Source organism: Pelodiscus sinensis, chromosome 1 (assembly GCF_052426305.1).
Source record: "Pelodiscus sinensis isolate ZL-2025 chromosome 1, ASM5242630v1, whole genome shotgun sequence".
NCBI lineage: Eukaryota > Metazoa > Chordata > Testudines > Trionychidae > Pelodiscus > Pelodiscus sinensis.
Window position 1 is genome coordinate 21,085,676 of NC_143052.1, and position 19,958 is coordinate 21,105,633.

The 19,958-nt window shown below is 40.5% G+C and overlaps 1 protein-coding gene across 2 annotated transcripts in view; it reads left to right on the forward strand.

Annotated features, from left to right (window-relative positions):
* CACNA2D1 (calcium voltage-gated channel auxiliary subunit alpha2delta 1) overlaps positions 1-19,958 on the forward strand; it is a 653,332-nt gene that overhangs the window by 332,989 nt on the left and 300,385 nt on the right. The window lies entirely within an intron of this gene.

A 19,958-nucleotide genomic window follows, 5' to 3' on the forward strand; every position in this document is an offset into this window, starting at 1 on the left:
CAGCAGGAAGAAACAATACTCCTCCCCCGCCTTCTTGTAAGTTCCCTAGCCCAATTTTGCAGACTTAAGTGGCCAGATTCTCCATTGCTCCCTATACAGTCCATTGCATCATTGCATCCCATGAAGTCATTTATAGCCCTGGAAAGTGATGAAAATGGATGAAAATTGATGTAAAATACAAATAATAGCAATTTGCACCCATTTTGCATTGATGGAAAAACTATAAAAGGTGCAGGGCAATGGAGAATCTGGCCCAGAAAAAGTAAATTATCTGAGGTTTTCCATCATGACTTTAAATACTAAAAACCTTGAGAGGAAGTAACCTTCTCCTTCATTTGAGATAACACAGCTGACTTTTTTATTATAGTTTTATTTACAAAGGAATGGCAAACGTGTTGGAATGATTTAATTGGATGGATCAACATGCTTCAATAGCACTCTGTAATCACATATTGCTAAAAAGATTGATGCCATCACTATAGCACTTGATGCTATTGCTGTGAGGTAATTAAATAAGATACATAGATCATGTCAAACAAAAGTATTTGAGTTGCTTTTGTTAGATATGGGTACTCCACTGGGATGCAGGTAGAGACAGTTTGTTCCTCAAATAATCAAAACTCACAGGCTGAACTCTTCAAATTTGGGTGCCTGAAGATAAATCTATACTTAGGCAGCTAAGGAAAAGTGATGTGAGTTTGAACAATGATGTTTAGTATGTGTCCTGTTGAATACAATGCAATTATCAAGTGTTCTGCATTTCTGAATACATATAATTTCTCATTAAGTGCCTAAGTCTTTGTCTATGGCTGTGTCTAGACTGGCAAGTTTTTCCACAAAAGCAGCTGCTTTTGTGGAAAAACTTGCCAGCTGTCTACACTGGCCACTTGAATTTGCGCAAGAACACTGACGATCTAATGTAAGATTGTCAGTGTTCTTCCGCAAATACAATGAATCTCTGTTCGGGGAAAAAGCCCTCTTGCACAAATGCTTTTGCACAAGAGGGCCAGTGTAGACAGCTAAAAACTGTTTTGCGCAAAAAAGCCCCAATGGCGATCGTGGCTTTCTTGCTAAACCGTGTCCAGATTGGCACGGACGCTTTTCAGCAAAAAGTGCTTTTGCGCAAAAGCGTCCGCGCCAATGTAGACTCTTCTGCAAATGCTTTTAACGGAAAAACTTTTCAGTTAAAAGCATTTGTGGAAAATCATGCCAGTCTAGTCGTAGCCTATATGTCTAAGTTTAAAGCACACACGGAAGCACTTTAAGATGGCAGTATAGTCAAACCACCTCCATGTGGAGAGTAGCCAACAGAATTGGGAGCCTGCTGATATTGGCATTTAACAGTGCTGTAACTTTGCTGCACTAAAGGGCTACATCTACTTTACGAGTTTTCTCAGCAAAAAAATGCTAATGAGGGACTAATTTGCATGAGTTGTGATCTTATTTGCATATTTTCTGCTGATCCGTTTTTGCGCTGGGGTTTTTGCAAAAACATGCAGTGTGGACATTTTCTTTTTGCACAAAAAAAACCTTTTCCTGCAAGATCGGTAAACCTCCTTTTTGGGGGCATAAGGTTCTTGCAGGAAAGGGGGTTTTTGAGCAAAAAGAAAATGTCCACATTGCTTGTTTTTGCGCAAATACCCCAGTAGAAAAACTGATTAACAGAAAATATGCAAATGAGATAATGACTCATGCAAATTTGTCCCTCATTAGCATATTTTTTTTGCTGAGAAAACTCGTAGTGTAGACATAGCCAGGGTGTATTTTTCCACACCCTTGAGTAAGAAAATTACAGAGCAGTCAAGTGGCAGTGAAGACAAGTCCTAAGTATGCATTTAGGATGCTAAATGTGGGCCCCCATGTTTGAGCGATTCAAGCCTACAATAGAAGTTCCTATTTTAATTCTGATAGATAAAAATAATATTGTAAGGTTGTTTGGGGGCATCTATTTTTATAGCAGTGGTCAAAATAGTTTAGGCACAGCTGCAATGCAAACACCTTCTAGCAATTTATATCTTTCTCAATTCAAAAATCTTGTGTTTCCTCCCCCATTTTAAAACACATTCCCAAAAAAGGCTTTTTATTCTTATCCTTGCTCCTTCCGCCTTGTTTTTGTTTCTTTGGACTCCTTTCCTTTCTGGAGCCCCAGACCCATTGACACCAAAAGAAAATACTAAGAAACATCATGATTGTGGACTTAATCGTCGTTGTCAGTCAGTGATGGAGAATTTGATGGAGAATTGGTCAATAAATAAGAAAAACACCTTAAGATGATAGCAGCAGTACAGCATGTAATCCAAAAGCCAGGACCAGTACAAGTTACTATTTTGAACACTCTTCTATTTCTGAACAAATGAAATATTTGAAATCCTTGGGATTCAGTCAGATGCTACAGCAGTTCCCAGAGTAATAGCTTTAGGTGATTTTTTTTTCAATGCAAAAATCGATGATATTTGAGCCTGCCAGCTGGTTTCAGTCCTTGTACGTTTTGTGATTTTTCATTTTGCACCTATATCCTGAGAGGAAGTCCAAGCATCTGACAAAAGTGAAGAACAGTAATTCAGTCCCATTCTTAGGACTTTTGTTTAGTGCAAGATCAGGTTCCCTAGATGCAGTGGTTAGTGCAGTTAATTATATAATGGGTTGGAAAGGTGGAAATCAAACCGGGCAACATCATAGAAGGTGCTGTGTACTTTGCATTGATAATATCGTAATGTGCTCAGATGCTTTGAAGATGAATGAAATATAAATACTAGCTAGCTAGGTTAGGTAGGTAAAAGGGCATCTGATTCTGAGTAAGTGGGGTATATTTACATGGTCACATGTGCTGACAAAGTTCATTGCATTTCCTCCTTTCATAATAATTCACATTTCAAACAGTCGCAATGATGGAAAGCAGGGGTGTTACATCTGTGATTTTTTTCCTTTTTAGGGTTTTTCCCCCCAAATTTAAGAAAACAATGTTAATGAACAAAGAATTAGACTTCAAGAATCCATTTGATTTTAAAGTCTCTGGTTGCTTTGCGACACATGTGCTTTGTCTCTGCCAGATCAGTCTTTGTAACAGGCAGGATCAGAAGCTGCTTGGCTGCCTTTGAAACGAGTGTTCTGTCTCTGCAGATGCCACTAATGACATCCCCCATGAGTTCTGGTTAGACCCTGACAATTTAGGTCATCTTCACATTTCACTGCCACTGATGCCTATTCATTACATCTACGAAGGACTGTACACACTCGCCTTGGATAAATTCCTTTAATGCCTTTCTTTGGCATTCATGAAAGGCGAAGCTTTCGTGTTCGCTCTAACCTTTATCACCTTTAAAGCAGCAGTGCACTCAGTGGTTATACACAAACAGGAGAAACCTTATTTCCATTAGCATATACGTGAAAAGAAAACATGGGCTGCAAATGTAATACAAAAAAAGAAGGGCCAGGATTTTCGAGAATGACTAATGATGTTGTTTATCCGACCTGAGACCGTTTAAAAAGGGTTTCTGATTTTTCAGAAACCGCTGAGGGCCCATTCCCAGAATATCTGTCGTCTATAAGGAGTCTCAAGTTGGGCATATATAAAATCTTGGCCTAAGCATTTATTTTTAAATGCAGTATATTTAGATCTTCTCCTTTATCTGGAGAGGTGTTATCTTATTGAATGAGTTCAGGTTAGGGACTAAGGATCATTTGAATTGTTGATCCTAGCACTGGCTCTAACCTCTGACTCTGTGGCCTTGAGTAAATTGCATAATCACTTTACCATGGTTTCCACAACTATAAAGTGGGGATAAAATGTATTGCACAAGGTGGTATGGATGAATTAATCTTTTTTTTTTTTTTTTGCAAAGCATTTTTAGGTGAGACAATCTATAGAACTTATCAACAAACTCCTTTAAAAGAGCAAATGATCACTATAAGATTGACCTCGGGGGGAGGGATAGCTCAGTGGTTTGAGCGTTGGCCTGCTAAACCCAGGGTGAGTTCAATCCTTGAGGGGTCCATTTAGGGATTTGGGGCAAGGATGGTACTAGGTCCTGCTGTGAGGGCAGGGGACTAGACTCAATGACCTTTCAAGGTTCCTTCCAGTTCTATGAGATGGTATATCTCCATATATTATATCTAGTTGAACAGATCTGCAGTCTTCTTCATCTGAAATATGTACACTTAAAAGAAGCTCAGATACCTTTTTCAAAGTATATCTTGCTGATTTCTAGTTAAATTCTAATTTGCACCCTTACTGAGTTAAAGTCCTACTTCAGCTGACTCCTCCCCTCCAGACCTCTTACTGTAGAATAGAAACCCCCAGGCCCATTTTTTTGTACCATTTCATATTTTGTGGGTACCTGAAATTTAGATGAGGCTATTGGAGAGCAATACACTAGCCTTCCAGTGGTTGGAATTAAACTAAAGTGTAAAACACTTACTAGGGTAAAGAAATGCGTTTATTTGTTGAAAGAAAGAAAGAAAGAATCTCACCACGCATTGGCAGTTTCTGAAGCTTCGATAAACTTTGTCTCAGAGTAAGCCAAAAGGAGAAACAGTGAAAAAGTGCATCATTAGTAGCCTTTATTAACTAAATTCTTAAATCTATAGTCTGTGTGCCTGTTTGGAGCCGGTCTGAAACTTGCTTACTCTCGTAATTCCTGCAGAGTCTAGTTTTCTTAGCTTGACTAATTCTAAGACTCATCTGTTCTTGAAGCAAGGGGAAACTTGTTTACTCAGGTCTTCAATTCAAATGACTTGCCAACTCTAGTAGAGAATTCTATTGATCTTGTACAGCCAAACTCTCTTGAACATTCTGGTCAGCCTGTTCAGATGCTTCACTTATTTGGTTTTGACTGTTGGTTTTCCTAGTGAAATTGTTTTGTATTTGTCTCCATGAATTATGATAATTCAGTAAAGTTTTGGTCTGCACAATGTGCTGCAAGATTCAGCGTTTGTACTTATTTTTTTTTCTTCTTTGCTCTCAGGTAAACTTTCACTATTATACAGATATTCATGTTTATATGTCCTGACTTTTCAATCTCTGAAAAATTAATCTTAATACTATGACCTTTTCTTATAAGCCCTTTTAACCTGATTTGGTTCTTGCCTATCCTTCCCCAACTACAACATACCTGTACTAATTTCTAGATTAGTAAAACTGAACATTTATAATCTAAATTTTTCTGTCACAGCTCAGATGACAGCAGTGAAAGCCTCCCAGAATGTCCAACCAATCTTAATACTGAACTGAAACCACTGAAGTTGAAAGGGTTGTTCAGTTTTTCTGTTAATCTTGTTTTCTGGCTTACCTGTTACTGATCTCGATTGAGGCCTATGCAGTAGTAATAGTAATTGCAGATTTTTTTCTGTTCTGCAGTCTACTTTGCTTTCCTTCTTTTTAAATACACAGTGCTCTGAAGAGGCACCTCTCTCCCTCTTTCAGGCATAGTTTTTTGTGGCTAAACTGCTTTCTTCACTTTTTTTAAATTAAATAAAATCATTTGAAGGCCACTCATTCTTTGGCTTTTGACTTCTCTCTTCCAATGAATAAAACAACCCAATAGTCTGCCAGTCAGTAATGAGTCTCTGGTGTTCTGCAAGTTCATCTAATTACTTGTGTGCCTGTTTTCACCATGAAATGTGAATCATTAATGTGTTTTATCTTCACAACAAGGAAGGAAGGGTTTTTTCCCTATTTTTTAATTATGGAAATGAAGCACGGGGTATATTAAATGACTTACCAAGGTCATAGAGGATAATTGTGGTTAAACCAATAGGTTTGCATTCACTAGAACATATTTCCTAGCCTGCCTGTTTGGCAGGTTGTAGTCCATATAATTGAGTTTTATTTGAAGGTGTAGACTACAGGTGTATGAAAGATACTGTGCTTTTATGAGACAGCTGAACAGTTCTGTTACTCATTCCCCTTTCACACATTGTAATTACTTTCTCTGCTTTTTCGTTTTTGCCTCCTTGCTTCTTTCTACTCTTCTCTATTTAAAGTCTCTTCTGACTCACCGTTCAGTCCTCTTTTCTTGTCTTGCATTGGCTTTGCTGTATTTCCAGTCAGCATCTTTTCCCCATAGATCTTTTCCAAACCTAAGTTCTCTCTGTATTTGCTCTTAGAATCCATTCCTCTAGTACAGAGGTACTCAACATTCATTGCATTGTGACTGTGACCCCCCCCCCCTTCTGACAATAAATATGTTACATGACCCTAGGACTAAAGACTGAGCCCACCCAAGCCCTGCTGCTCCAGGTGTGTGTGGGGGGGAGGGAGGGAGCAAAGACTAGGCAGTAGGGCTTTGTCTTCAGCCCAAGGCAATAGGGTTTGAGTAAAGCTCAGGCTTTGTCCCTGGTTCCATGCAAGTCTAATGCCAGTGCTGGTTACCCTATTAAAACAGATTTGTGATGCACTTTGGGGTCCTAAACTACAGTTTGAGATAAACAGCTCTAATAGACCCTTAATTGCTTGGTCTCCCTTTTTTCACTCTTTGTGTTCTATTCCTATTTCCTTATTTTTTTTAATTGGTCACTTCTTCCCTATGGCATACTGCAGTAAGGAGAACTCTTGTAATACCACACAGGCAGTGCACAGTTTGGGTGAGCCTAGACTACATTCCTCTTTTGAAAGAGGAATGAAAATGAGGGAAATCAAAAATGCAAATCTTGTGCTTCATTTGCATAATCTCTTCCGATTGTTTTTTTGGAAGAGATTTTTACGGAAAAAAAAGCAGTCTAGATGGGGTTCTTTCGAAAAAAAACCCACCCTTTTTGAAAGAACCCTGTAAGCCTCATTTTTTCAGGAAAAAAGGGTTCTTTTGAAAGGTTTTTTTTTCCAAAAGAACCCCATATAGACTGCTTTTTTTTTCAAAAAAATCTCTTCCGAAAAAGTGATTAGAAGAGATTATGCAAATGAAGAGCGAGATTTGTAAATCAGGGCTTCATTTGCATTCATTTTTCAAAAAAGGAATGTAGTCTAGACACACCCATTTTGTTACCATTATGTGTATATGCAGCAGACTTCTCTGTATTATAAATAGCAATACAAGCTTCTGGAGGAGCAAAACCTAAAACACATTCATTTTAGGAGTTTAAAATTCAGTGTTTCCAGGTGCATTCTGCAGGATAGTGCATGATTTTTTTTATTTTTAGTTTTTAACAATGAACATGAAGCTGGTTTACCTACCAAATTGCCTTTGTAAACTATAATGATTTAAATTGATCACAGCATAAAACTGCTTATTAATTTGTAATTGGACATTTCTAAAGAAACAAGGAAAACTGTAGTTATCAGCAGGATCATTCCAGAACTGCCAATTAAGGTCTTTGTTATTCACAGAATTACTGTTCCCTCCGTTGCTTTATATGGTGGTAAATGGTAATATAAGTTAAGTTATTGGTTGCTGTGCTGTCAGTCAAATAAGAAGTTATGGCAGTGAAAACCTGCACTATCAATACCAAGTTGTTTAATTTATAGTGCATATAATAGCATGTGTCCTGAGCAAATCTACTTTTTTCTCCTTTTATTCTAATGACGCTTTTTATAATCCTTTCAACAAAAAGGACATAATACCCTAAGGGGAAAGAGAGTACAGAATTGCAGTGACTTAGCTAATTAACTCAAAGGACCAACTCTTGTTCTTTTTACCTAGGTTGTTCTTTTTATTTAACATTTAGCTTAACCTGAAACCAGAACAGCCATGCCTGACTGGAAGCTTCGAGCACCCCTTTCACTCTAATTCATCAGACCTTAATTGGGAACAGTCAATTGCATCTTCTGGCAAGGAATGCATCCCTAATTGACACAAGTGATTTATTAGAGAAGAGGATTTCCTTCATCAGCCTCATATTGGAAAGCAGCCATGACTGATGGAGGAGTACCACTTGTGCAGATGCTAATCATTTACTAATAGTTAAAGCGACAGCTACACTTTTTATTCATTTTCTTACTGAACTGAAAGCAGGAGGACTAAGAATGGAAACTCCACAAGAGACCAAACAAATTGGGAACTGTGAATTTTACCTACAGGGAAGCAGCCCAGTTTTGTATCAAATAAGGTCATGCTTGTGCCACTTATATAGATTTTTTTTAAATCTGTTTAAACATGTGTGAGCTCTACTGCAAGGGATACGTGTCATTTCTGACTTTTTCCCAGAGCAGTGGCTAATAGCTGAAACAGGGATTCAGTGAAAGATATAATACATTGGCATAAATGCAGCTCTCTACCTCTTTGCAAATTCACAGAGGAATATTATTAGATAAATCAAGAAAGGGGAGGCAAGAGAAGCTGGGCTGGGTCTTGCATGGATATTGGTGTAGATAGAAATGTGACCTTTAAAAAGTGACTAGTGGATTTTGAATGCCATAATTTTTGGGCGCCAAACTTCAGATGTCATACAAGGACTGATTTTTATACAAGGAAGTAATGAGGGTCCACTCTCTAACAAGTAGGTATCTTTGGTGTGCCAAGTTGGGCACCCCCTAAACCAGAAGTGGGCAATAATTTTTGATCGGGGGGGGCTACTTCAGAAATTTATAACATGGCCCAGGCTGCCCCAGAAGGGGTAGGGCTTTAGGCAGAAGAGCTGGGGCCAGGACACTTCCGTGCTTCCCCACTTATAGACCCTGATTGGTCTGGAGTGAGGGAGTGTGCAAAATCTCTTCTCCCCCTCTGCTTCCCTCCCCCCTCCATGCCTTGTTGGTGGGAGGAGACTTTACATGCTCCCTCCTGCTGCCCCCAGGTCAGTCAAGGCCGGGGCGGGGGAGCATGTGAAGTCTCTTGCTCCCTCCCCCTGCTCTGCAAGGAAGTGCCAGCTGAGAAGCAGCTGGTGGTTGACTTTAAGTGCTAAGCCTTTTGCAGGGAAGGAGGGAGGAGGCTTCACACACTACCCATGCCCCCAAGGCTTAATTGGCCTGGGGGCAAGGGAGAGCGCACAAAGTCTCCTCCCACCCTGCGAGGGGCACGGCGCTTCTAAGAGCCACACACTCCTTGCAGGATGGGGACAGGGTGGGAGGAGACTGTGAGTTCCCCCTGCCTGCAGGCCAATCTAGGAGGGACAAAGATTTAGCACACTTCCTCACCCCAGACTAATCCGGGTCTGAAAGTGGGGAAGCACGGAAGTGTCCTAGCCCTGGCCCTTCTGCTTGAGGCCCTGACCCTCACTGTGAACAAAGTAGAATGTCAAATGAACATTTTCTATCTTCCTCTGCTGCTTGGATTCCAGCGAGATCAGAGCAGTGAAAGTTGCAAATGGCAACGTGAAACTTTGCTGAAAATACATTGAAACTGCGCTATGAAAGTTGAATGCTGAGAATTGAAACAACCTGGGACTTCCGCTCCACATCCTTCTAAGAAAGGTTTCACTAACTTGACTCCCTTGGAGTGTTTTGCTAGCAACATTTAGTATCCTGCTTGAGAAGATATTTTGCTTATGAACTCCTATTTTGGGTAACAAGATAGCACACACTTTAGAAATACCTTGAATAAATATCTAGATTCTGACACTTAAACAATTACAAGGTGGTAGGGAGAGAAAAGCTTAGAAGTAAAGTGCTATGGAATGTCACAATATTCCTTGCTTGCTTCCATCTTACCTTGCCCGTCAGGTTTTAAGTTAGTGACAATTTTAACTCTTTATTCCCTTCCAAATTGTGTGCTCTTTAGTATATTTTCTCTGCTGTTCTATATCCACTTGCTACACTCTACTTCACTCCTCTTCATGTTTGTAAGAAGCAACAAAAGATGTTCAGACAGTGCTTTGAGTATCATACCAATTTCACTTCGGTGCTCTGCAGTAGAATAGGGAAGAGAAGCTTAAAAATGCTGCTGTTCTACATTTAATCTTGTGTTTATGTTGAGTGCTCTAGGAGGTGTTAGCTTGACAGTCATAACTCTGGTGGTATCACACAGTGATTAAAGTAGTGTTTCAGTTAGCCAGGTTCCAAGTCCCATATGGTTTTATAGATCACAACCACATTTAGATTTCTTTTCTAACCTTTTTCCATCGTTTCTCATTGGAAAGGCAGCACATGCTATGGAGAAGTAATGCAAGGTGTTCCTTGTGTGATGTGTTACTCAATAACTGGACAGCTTCATGTTTCCAAATTGGTTTGAGCATTTAGCTCCATGTTGTTTAGCAGAACCACATGTATCAATGGTAAATATACACTTCAGGTATATCTAATTTTGAAAGGGATCATGTATTTTAATCTCAAAGTTACTTAGGTTCTACACCTACTTGCTATTTCCTCACATTTACATTGAAACATATCTGAATCATAAAGAAAGACTAAGAATCCCAAGTTTACAGAAAACATTGTGGACCCTAAAGGAATGACTTCAACAGCAGTTCAAATTTCTTCTCTGAGTACATTCACATGCCCATTCTGATTTAGGTGTATATATATCCCAAATAAAGTTATCAGAGACTTTTGTCCCCTTAGTGGTGTCTGTCTGCTCAGCACTTGCACCCCCAGGTGCTGCACGTTCATAATACGGAATAAGGCAGCCACACTGAACCTGGGCTCCTCAGTTCCATGCAGCTGTTACATGCTCTCTGTCTTTAGTAAAACATCTTAGTGACTTTTAATTGTGTTCTATTGTAAAGAGTTAATGGTTTTATAGTTGTAATTTTAGGAGTCAGAGCTCCTCTTCATATTCAGAGAGGTGGCCCATTCCTCCCTCAGTACTGTGGCATGGCTCAGGCGTTAGGGCTTAAACAGTGCTTTTCATTTGATAATTAGAGATCCTGATGCATCTTACCTCAAGAATTTTGGAGAGGGTCCCAGAAAAGAAGGCTGCCACATTTGTTAAGGACTGAAGCCTGCATGCAGAAGGACAGAGAGTGGGGTTCAGAGTCTCCTCATGGAGGCAGCACTGAGACCTGCCTTGGAGCCAACAGCAGACTTGGTGTTGAACACTTCAGCATCAGTACACAGCTCTCAGCACCAGTCCTCCTCTGTGTTAAAGAAGAATAAACACCAGGGTCAGCAGGATAAGACCTACTCTCTGGCAGCAAAGGGAATCTGAGCAGACAACAGAATTCCATGCCACTCTCCCTCCTCAGCACTGTGCGACTGCTGACAGCAATATCAGTGCTGGCACCACTGACTCCAGGAGATGATCAATCAGCTGGCTGGCAGTAGGCAGACCATTTCGCAATGCCATGCACCCCAGAATCTTATACAGCTGCTAAGAAACCCATGACATAGCTGGTTCCAAGCAGGCCAAGAGACAGGATACAGTTGTTGGATCTCCAGGATACTGGAGAAGATCCCAGTACCGAACCTGGTACCTAAGTGGAAATAACCCCTAGTACTGAAGCTGGCACCAGAACCGGGACTGGTTCAGGATTCCCAGGGGGAGGCAGAATTGCATGCTGTGGCAGCACGTGACTCCTCCCCATCTTCTCCGGAAGATGAACTGATGCTCTAAAGATCCTTCATTGCCATAGGATGACTTAAGAATACACCAAGACTAACAAAAGTGGGTTCCTCTAATCTAGGGCTGCTAATAGGGGATATCAAGGAACCATCCATTGGGTTCCTGGGCATTTTGTAAACCACAGTTCCTACGAGGGTTGTACTCTCTTTGTACAATACAATCAGGGTCCTATCAAGGCCATTTGGCAGAATCTCTCCTCTATGCTCCCCATAGCAAAGAGAACAGAAAGAAAATATTTTGTGCCTGCAAAATGCTGTGAATTTCTGTTCTCTCTCCCTCCACCAGGTTCCCTCATTTTAGCAGTTGCTACCAAGGCCAGACAGGTTCTACCCCAAAACCAAAAAAACCCAAGGAAAATGGACTTTAATGTGGGGGAGATCTACTCAGTAGGGGAGAGAGAGGTTGGAGTTGAGGATAGTGAACCAGCAGGCATTGCTGGATCACTGTGATTATAATTCGTGGGAAGCAATGAACATATTTGACTGACCTCCCAGGTACTGCGACCAGGAATCTCCCCCCCCCCCCCTATCGATGAGGGGAAAATAGTAACTAGTGCTTCCTTGCAGGCAGCCAAAGATGCCATGGACTCAGTGACTAGATCTATATGTGGCCATGTCATGGGCTCCTTAGTGACCACAACATCTGTGACCATGCATAAGAGCTCGTGGTTGCAGGTGGGTCGGTTCACTCAAGAAGTTCAGCATTCAGTACAAAAATTGCTGTTGGAGGGACTCTTGCTCTTTATGTAGCAAACAGATGCCAGGCTCCAGGAGTACAAAGACATCAGGGCAACACTTAATTCCTTGGACCTTCCACCTGAGGCAGCATATAGGAGGCAATACAGGCCCCAACACTCTGGTCTGTCCCCTCTTGTCCTGTTACTACCACAAGAGATGGAGAAATAAAGACTCAAGCACAGGCCTCCCCTGCTTTCCTCCTCTTCTGCAGGTCCAACACAGTTGGTCCCACTTAACTCAGGGACCTTGAAACACCTGTTTTGGTGGGTTTGTCGAGGAAAGCATACCAATTCCTTGCAATCCAGATTTAGTTACTCCTGTTTTTTCTGTCTTTCCCACTTCCTTCAAGCATGGCAATGGGTCAGCTCTTACTGTTGAATCCTAAACACAGTGTTTTATTACACTCTTCAATTTATTTCAACCCCATCTTCCCAACTGCCTTCCCCATCCGTCTTCAGAGGCCCCTCTCACAAGCTTCTGCTTCTGCTTGTGAGAGGTTGGTAGGAGAAATGGAGAACAGGCTGTGTGCCTCCCTTATACCAGTGCTATGAGCACATGGCATCAGGATGCACTAGAGCCAAACTGACAGATACCACCAGAGGAAAAATCCGCAATATCTGTGGTCAGAGCTGACACACTCCTAAATTGGGAGGAACATGTACAATATATCTTAAAGTACAATAGGTACAGAAGGTTTAAAAACATTTTTCCTTTTGTCCCTCATTTTGGATCTTAATCACATACTATGATTTGATTATTGGCAGATAGTTTGATAGGGATGATATTCATCTCTAAACCGAAAAGATCACTTATTCTGGAACAAAATGGAGTCCTGATCCATGTCCAGGACTCCTAGTAAATACAAATCATTAATATTTCTCACCTGAGCACAGGTAATCAAAATGCACCTTACCCTAACACAGCATAAGATATGACCAGTGTTTATTAAGACATATTAACAAATGAATCAAATTTCCCTTGTTCCTTTTGCCCAAGTTTATACCCTTCTCATTTTTACCTTTTACGTATTTTTACACTCTCAACTTCCATCTTTCGAGTTTCTTTTAGTTCCCTTGTGACGTTGCTTCTTTCTCTTTCAGAGAGAAATGCATATTCTATGATTATACTGCATTTTTACTTCATGTTTGAAATATAATAGAATATTTTCAATGCCAGTGTGAGTTAATGCTATTCCTGGGAAGATGAACATTTGAACTGACAGTGAGTACATGACTGACATTGACTAGTTAGTACCAAGAGTTTGTCAGGTTGCTCACTGAAAATGAGCTCCTTCCACACCTACCAAATGTGTCGCTGAAAGACGTATCAAGTCTCTCCACGTCAAGGTTATTACAAGACAGTTTGATTGTAAACAGCGGTTGGGAAATGGGCTGCTTTTCTGGCTGCCATTGGAATTATAAATTATCTTAATGCCTGAAGGAGCAGGTGTTCTTCTTGCACTCTATTTGAATTTGGGGGATGAATCAGACTTTATGCTCATATCCCATTCCTCCCAACTATGCAAATCTTTTCTCTTCTCTCCTATCTCTCCCTCACCTAATGTATGAATATGCATTTGGGGCTGCATGAAAAATACATGATAATGAGATATGACTATGCCCAGAGCCATCTCCTACCTGGGAAATGGTATTATGAAATAATAATGGCAAGAGTGCTGCTATAGTCAATATCATAAGATGATGAGAGTGTTCATAATGCAAAGAATCCTACCTTCAAGGCAGACGTGCATCAGAACACCACTAGAAGTCTCCCAGTGGAGGCTAAAGTTTATGCGACACTAAAGATGAAAATTCAACCCTAAAGCTAGTGATTCATTGTTTTAATGGAACTTTACTTTCTTTGAAATATTAATTTTATCAGAAACATGGGTGATAGTTAAAAATGCACTAATATTCTTTTTGTTCGTGTGTTTGTTTTCTGTAAATAAAGTCAGTCCTTACTGAAGTTAGTGTTGGAACTCTCATTGAAACGGTGTTTTCAGACAAAATTATGTGTTCCCCAACTCCAAATGTTACTTGTATGAATGCCATGATATGTCACTTTGAATTGCATCAGTCATTGAGTTTTATTATATAGCATAAAACTAAATGATTGATTAAAACTGACATGTATTGTTATGTAGTTGATCTTAGGGTGAAATGGGATTTGAAAATTCCAGGGTTTTCTAACAAAGGCTGATATGGTGTGACAACTGCACCCCATATTTCCATGATTTTATGATTATGATATGATTTATGGCATAAATAGTATGCAGTTAGTACCAGGTGAGTCTGTAAGGTGTCATTGGAAAGTTATGATTTGCTGAATACAATTCTCATTTGTGTGCATGTAACATCATCTGTAGGCAAGATGCTCCCAGTCTAGATAGCTGGTTGAGAAGAGCCTATTTAAGGTAATGGGCCATTCAGATGAAATATAGGCCTTAAGAGAAACTTATTTTCCATCTGGTGAGCCTTTCTGGGAACACTCCAGACAGCATATGAGTAATGGCAGCTGTGACACAGCAAGGTATGTGGAAGGGCTTATGGCCAGACTACATGACACTCATCTCCATTTTGGTACCTCTATTTTTCAGCAATATGTTCTGGGAACCAAGTTTGAAACAAAGGGTTCCTGCCATATGGAAAAACTATGTAAGACAAGGAGTGACATCACTCATTGCACTTCACTCCCTCACAGTTGAACACCAGAAAGAAGTTTCAAAAGAAAAGGACTGGAAACGAGGGTACGAGCCCAAGCTACAAATCAAGTGCAACTTGTTCCTTAAGGATCTGCAAGTCTGCTCGTAACATCAGTCAGGGGGAGAATTTACTAATTCATATTAGGGATGTTAAGCTGCATTTATTTTATTTATTAAAAGCCAGCTCCTTGTGAGCACTGGCCCCCATTTGCCCCTCCTTGTGCTGCTGCTTCTGTAGGAAGTAGCAGTGATGGGGAAGGAGGCTCTGTGGGAGCCAACACACATCTCCCTCCCACCACCCTGCTGCCTCTGATACAGTTAACCGGATACACGTTCACATCCCCAATTCATATGCAATGTTTTCAATATCTTAGCCTCAATTTGCAGTTGTACTTATTTACTAGGTAATCTGCTTTGATCTGTGTGCTATCTCTTATATTCACTTAAAAGCTATTTTTTATAGTTAATAAAATGTTTTATGTTTTAATCTAAATCAATGTGCCTTGACTGAAACATCTGGAGAAAATTTCAGCTTGTTTTAATACAAGCATATTCTGCATATTCTTCTCCACTTTAAGAGAGACGTGAACTGAGTAATACATTCATACTGGTTGAGAGTTTGACCGGCTCAAGCCGATTCAGTTTTGGGGTGCTAGGCTTGGAAGCTGGGGGTTACTGTGGCTGCAGCCCCTCTACTGCTGCTTCATACAGTGGCTGGCCAAAGCCTGCATGCAACTGAAGCTGGATGTGTCCCTGTGTTTGTGAATGTTGGAAAGGATGCAGAAACAGGAGCAGTTTATAGCCTGTCACAGCAGCACAGTCCAGAGAGGGAACTCAGGCTGGTGAATCAGATGGCTAAGAAGTATCCCAATTTGAGTGGCACTCGTGGGGGAACCTGTACTTATGATAACAGGTTCAAAAACATGAAGACCTCACATAGGTTAGTATTGAAATAAAATGTGTCCATATGGGTGAGTTGGACACAAGAAAATAAAAATCACATTGTTTTGCATTGATAATTGTATTCAGAACCCCTGAACCTTGAGTTGAACTTCATATTATTTACAATATCTAATGAAAGAAATTAACAGAAATAATCTTGCACAATGCTCTCTGGATTTGATAACAGTTATAGCTAATGTATGACAGTGTTACAAAACCAGCAAAAATATTCCAATTATAGTTGAGACAATTGAGACAACAATCCAAACACTGTCTTAAAATGTAAAATGTACCAAAACTAGCGGTGAAGTATTGGGACTAATAAGTAATTTTTGTTTTCTGTCAGAGTCTTGAAGTATTTCTTTTATTGACGGCATAATGTCTCACTACCTTAAGGTGACCTTGAATATATTTCAAAGGCTGCAGGGTACAGTCTTGAGACAGAGGTGATGTGTAAATTGCACTGTCCCAGAATTGGCAGTGTCTTTCTTTCTTAGGCACAGTTCTTCCTTTTCTTCCCCTTGGCCTCTATTTTAGTATATGTGATTGTGGAGGTGTTATGTGAATTTTCTCTTGGCCTATAGCAGGAACAAACTGCTCCCAAATTGGCTCACCTGCTTTAATCCCAAGTAAGGTGGAGCCATGGTACTGACCACTGCTCACCTCTCTCCAATCATTTGCTCCCAAAGTCCAAATAGTCTCCAATAGCAGTTTGAGACAGGATCCTACCCTCACTAAGCCAGTTAAGAATAGAAGGTGAGTGGAATCAATCTTAGGCCAGGTCTACACTAAATGAGAAAGTTAACTTAAGATACGCAACTCCAGCAGCTGGAGTGGAAGCATCTTAAATTGTGCTTTGGCACTGTCCACACAGTGGGAGGGTTGCACATGTTCCTGTTGACTTCTCTTACTCATCATGAAGAGAAGGACTACTGGTTAGAATGGAGACACCTGCTCAGTCTGAATTAGCAGGTCTTCACTAGCCATGCTAATTTGAACCCTGGAAAATCGACTGCGTCAGCTTTAATCTTCTATATAATGTAGACAAGCTCTCAGGAAGAAAAGATCCAATGCAGACCTTGTATATTTGCATATAATTAGTCTGCTATCTTATTCATTCTAGTGCTGTCCCCTAGTCCATTTCTGCGAGCATTAACACGATAATCTACTGTTTCCTATATTTTCCATAAATAAAACTGTCAGCTACAGACAAGGCATGAGACTTGAAACAGTCTTTTATGTAACGCTTTTCAGACAGTACTTCTGCATCCAAGACATGTCTTTCCAAACATGTGCAGAATAGTAAGCAATCTCTGGTTTAGCTGCAGAAATAATTCTTGCCCAGTGTGACTGTGAAAGGTCAACTATATTTCTACTTCAACTGTTCCTGTGTTCTCTCAGCAGATTCCTAGACTTTCAACTCCCTTAATTATGACCCAAGAAAAGGGTGGCTTTTAGTTAATCCTACAACTCTCTTTTATTGTATTCATTATGTTTTAACTGTTTTTTAATTCTGTTAATTTTTGTATATGAAGCGACCCAATGCTTGACTCCTTCAATAATTTTCCAGAAAGTTCCTTAGTTATGTCCAGTGTTTATGTGACAAGGCATCTGCCCTGAACAGGCACTTTAAGGGTAAAACCCATCCTTTGGAGAGAGCTGAGAGAGAAAAGCCCACAGCTAAGGCAGATATTGCCAATTAGGGCCCATCTGGGGGCTATAAGAAAAAGGGCTCCAGGACAGAGACTCTTGCTCTAGCTGGGGAACAGGAAGACCTGGCTGCCAAGGAAACTTGGAGGCTTCCTGCAACAGAGCAGTGCTGGGAAAGGCAGGCACGGCTGGGGAGCTCTGGCCTGATCTCACTCCCAGGCTTCAGGGCCTGAAGCAAGGCTTGAGAGTACTTGGGCTGCAGGGGGGCCACCAGAATAGGAAAAGGCAGCAGGTCCTCACCCTCTTGCCAAAGATGTGTGGCCATTTCATACTGCAGTTTGCCCCTGTGACAGGGGCTTGATGAAGATTGGCAGTGGGTCACTTAGGCAAGGTGGGTACAGGGGAATTGGGATTCCTTGGGAAGGGTGGTCCCCAGAGTGCAGAGACTGATGAACACCCCTCCCCCCCAAAAGGGGACCAAGAATGGGCACTGCCAGAGGGCAATACCCTGAAGAGAACGCCATGGTCTGGGAGCGATGCGGGTCCGGAATAGAGAGCATGGAGAGACACCCTCCAGAGGGAGGCACCCTGTGGGCTGTTAAGAACTAATTCCCAGTGCTACTGGCAGGAGGCGCCATGGCGGTGAGTCCTGCCCTCTGACAGTCTCCTTAAAATATTTGCATGAGCTTTGGCAACATTTAGAGATTGACCCTTCTGTATTTTTTTGTGCATCTCTGCTCATGCCTATTGTTTTGCTAAAGTGTCTTACTGAATTTCTTTCTTCTAACTTTTACTTTCTTACACATGCCTCATACCAAACTTTAACTTAGTAGTTTCTCATATATATAGTGAACTGTCAGTTTGTTCAGGCTCTACTAATATGGAACCTGGGGAAAAACATCTGTATATGCTCCATGTGTAACTCACGGGATTTGTACTTGGTTTAGTATTATCTACTGACTTTTTGTTTTTCTAGATATTACAGTGCAAACAGACAGAGTTTCTAGCAGCAATTAACATCATGACATAATTAGTTAAAGTTTTTACAAGGTATTAAATATTTAGAATACAAAATATTACTATTAACAATACTAAATGCTAATCAAATTGAGGCGGGGGAAAGGGCAACTGCCAAGAGCATGCTCTAAACAGTACTAGCATCGAATGGGGTACTGCTGAAGACAGTACTGCATTATGGGATAGCATCAGGATTCAGGGGATGACTATATATGGTGCAGGACAAAGACATGCGGATCAGATAAAGAACTCAAACTCATAACTGTCCAAATTCAATTGCTTTTAAATCTGGGATTTATAGCTAAACACCAGTGATGTACTCTGAGAATTTAGCAGTTTGAGATTGCTTTTGTTAGGAATCTGGTCCATAAAGTATGTGGGGGAGGGGGAAAGGATTTCTGTCATTTTATTTTCAGTAAAATCAGGATTGGGTTCTAGATTGGAGCTCTGGTTTGACATGTATCTGTTGAATATTCTAATTTATCCATTGTCTGGAAAACTCACAGATCAGATACTTTCAGTAGAGATTCAGCAAGACTGGGCCTATCTTTTTCAAATAGTGTTACATCTGGTTGACTACCTCATGAGACCTCTGTACAACCAGTTCCAAGGAAGATAGGAAATAAAAGAGAATTGTGTTAATTGTGTTTTTTGTTTTGTTTTATATTAAAAAAAATCAGCTAATGGATTTTTTTTGTGAAATTCAACAAAGGTTTATATTTTGTGTTAGCTGAATTGACAGTTTATTTTATTCAGACCAAGTCATCCACTCCTGTCTAGATTATCCATCACCCCACCTTCAAAGCCAAGCACCCTTCAGCAAAATACTAGGCATGAAGAGAGAGGTAGAAAAGGAAATCCAGAAGGATCAACCAAAGGTAGTGAAAATGAAGGAAAGAAACACAGGACCTTTCTAAAAAAATCAACTGACATCTCCTTTGAAATTGATAAAGAAGTTGAGTAATGGGACAACACAAAATTAAACGTTAAAAATAGTTAAAGTGTAATGAACTCAAGATGTATCTAGTACTGAAACAGTCACAATCAATCAGCCATATCTCAGGAGTAAGCAAGAAAATGACGGTGGGGTTATTTTGTGGTGTTTCCCCTCACTGCCCTCCTGCCACTGGAATCTGGGACTCTGAATCCAGTGTCATCATTACACACAAGCAAGAAACACACAAGACAAAATGATGTGCTCCCATCTCATATGTCCCCATATTTCCCTCACCAAGTACCCATGTTTTGGGTTATATTGTAGTGAGGGGAGCAAACTCCATGAGTGCACATGCAGAGACTGGAAATGGTTGGAGCCTTGACATCTGTGAATGAGCACCAGGAGGAAGATAGCTGGATGCCAGGACAGGCAGTGCTAGCAGAAAAGATAGTGCCAGTGAACCAGACACTGCTTTTATTTCTAGTGCATAAAATTGGTTTTAATTATGCAAAAAGTGTCACAAACACCTTCATCAGTCTTGCTAGTTT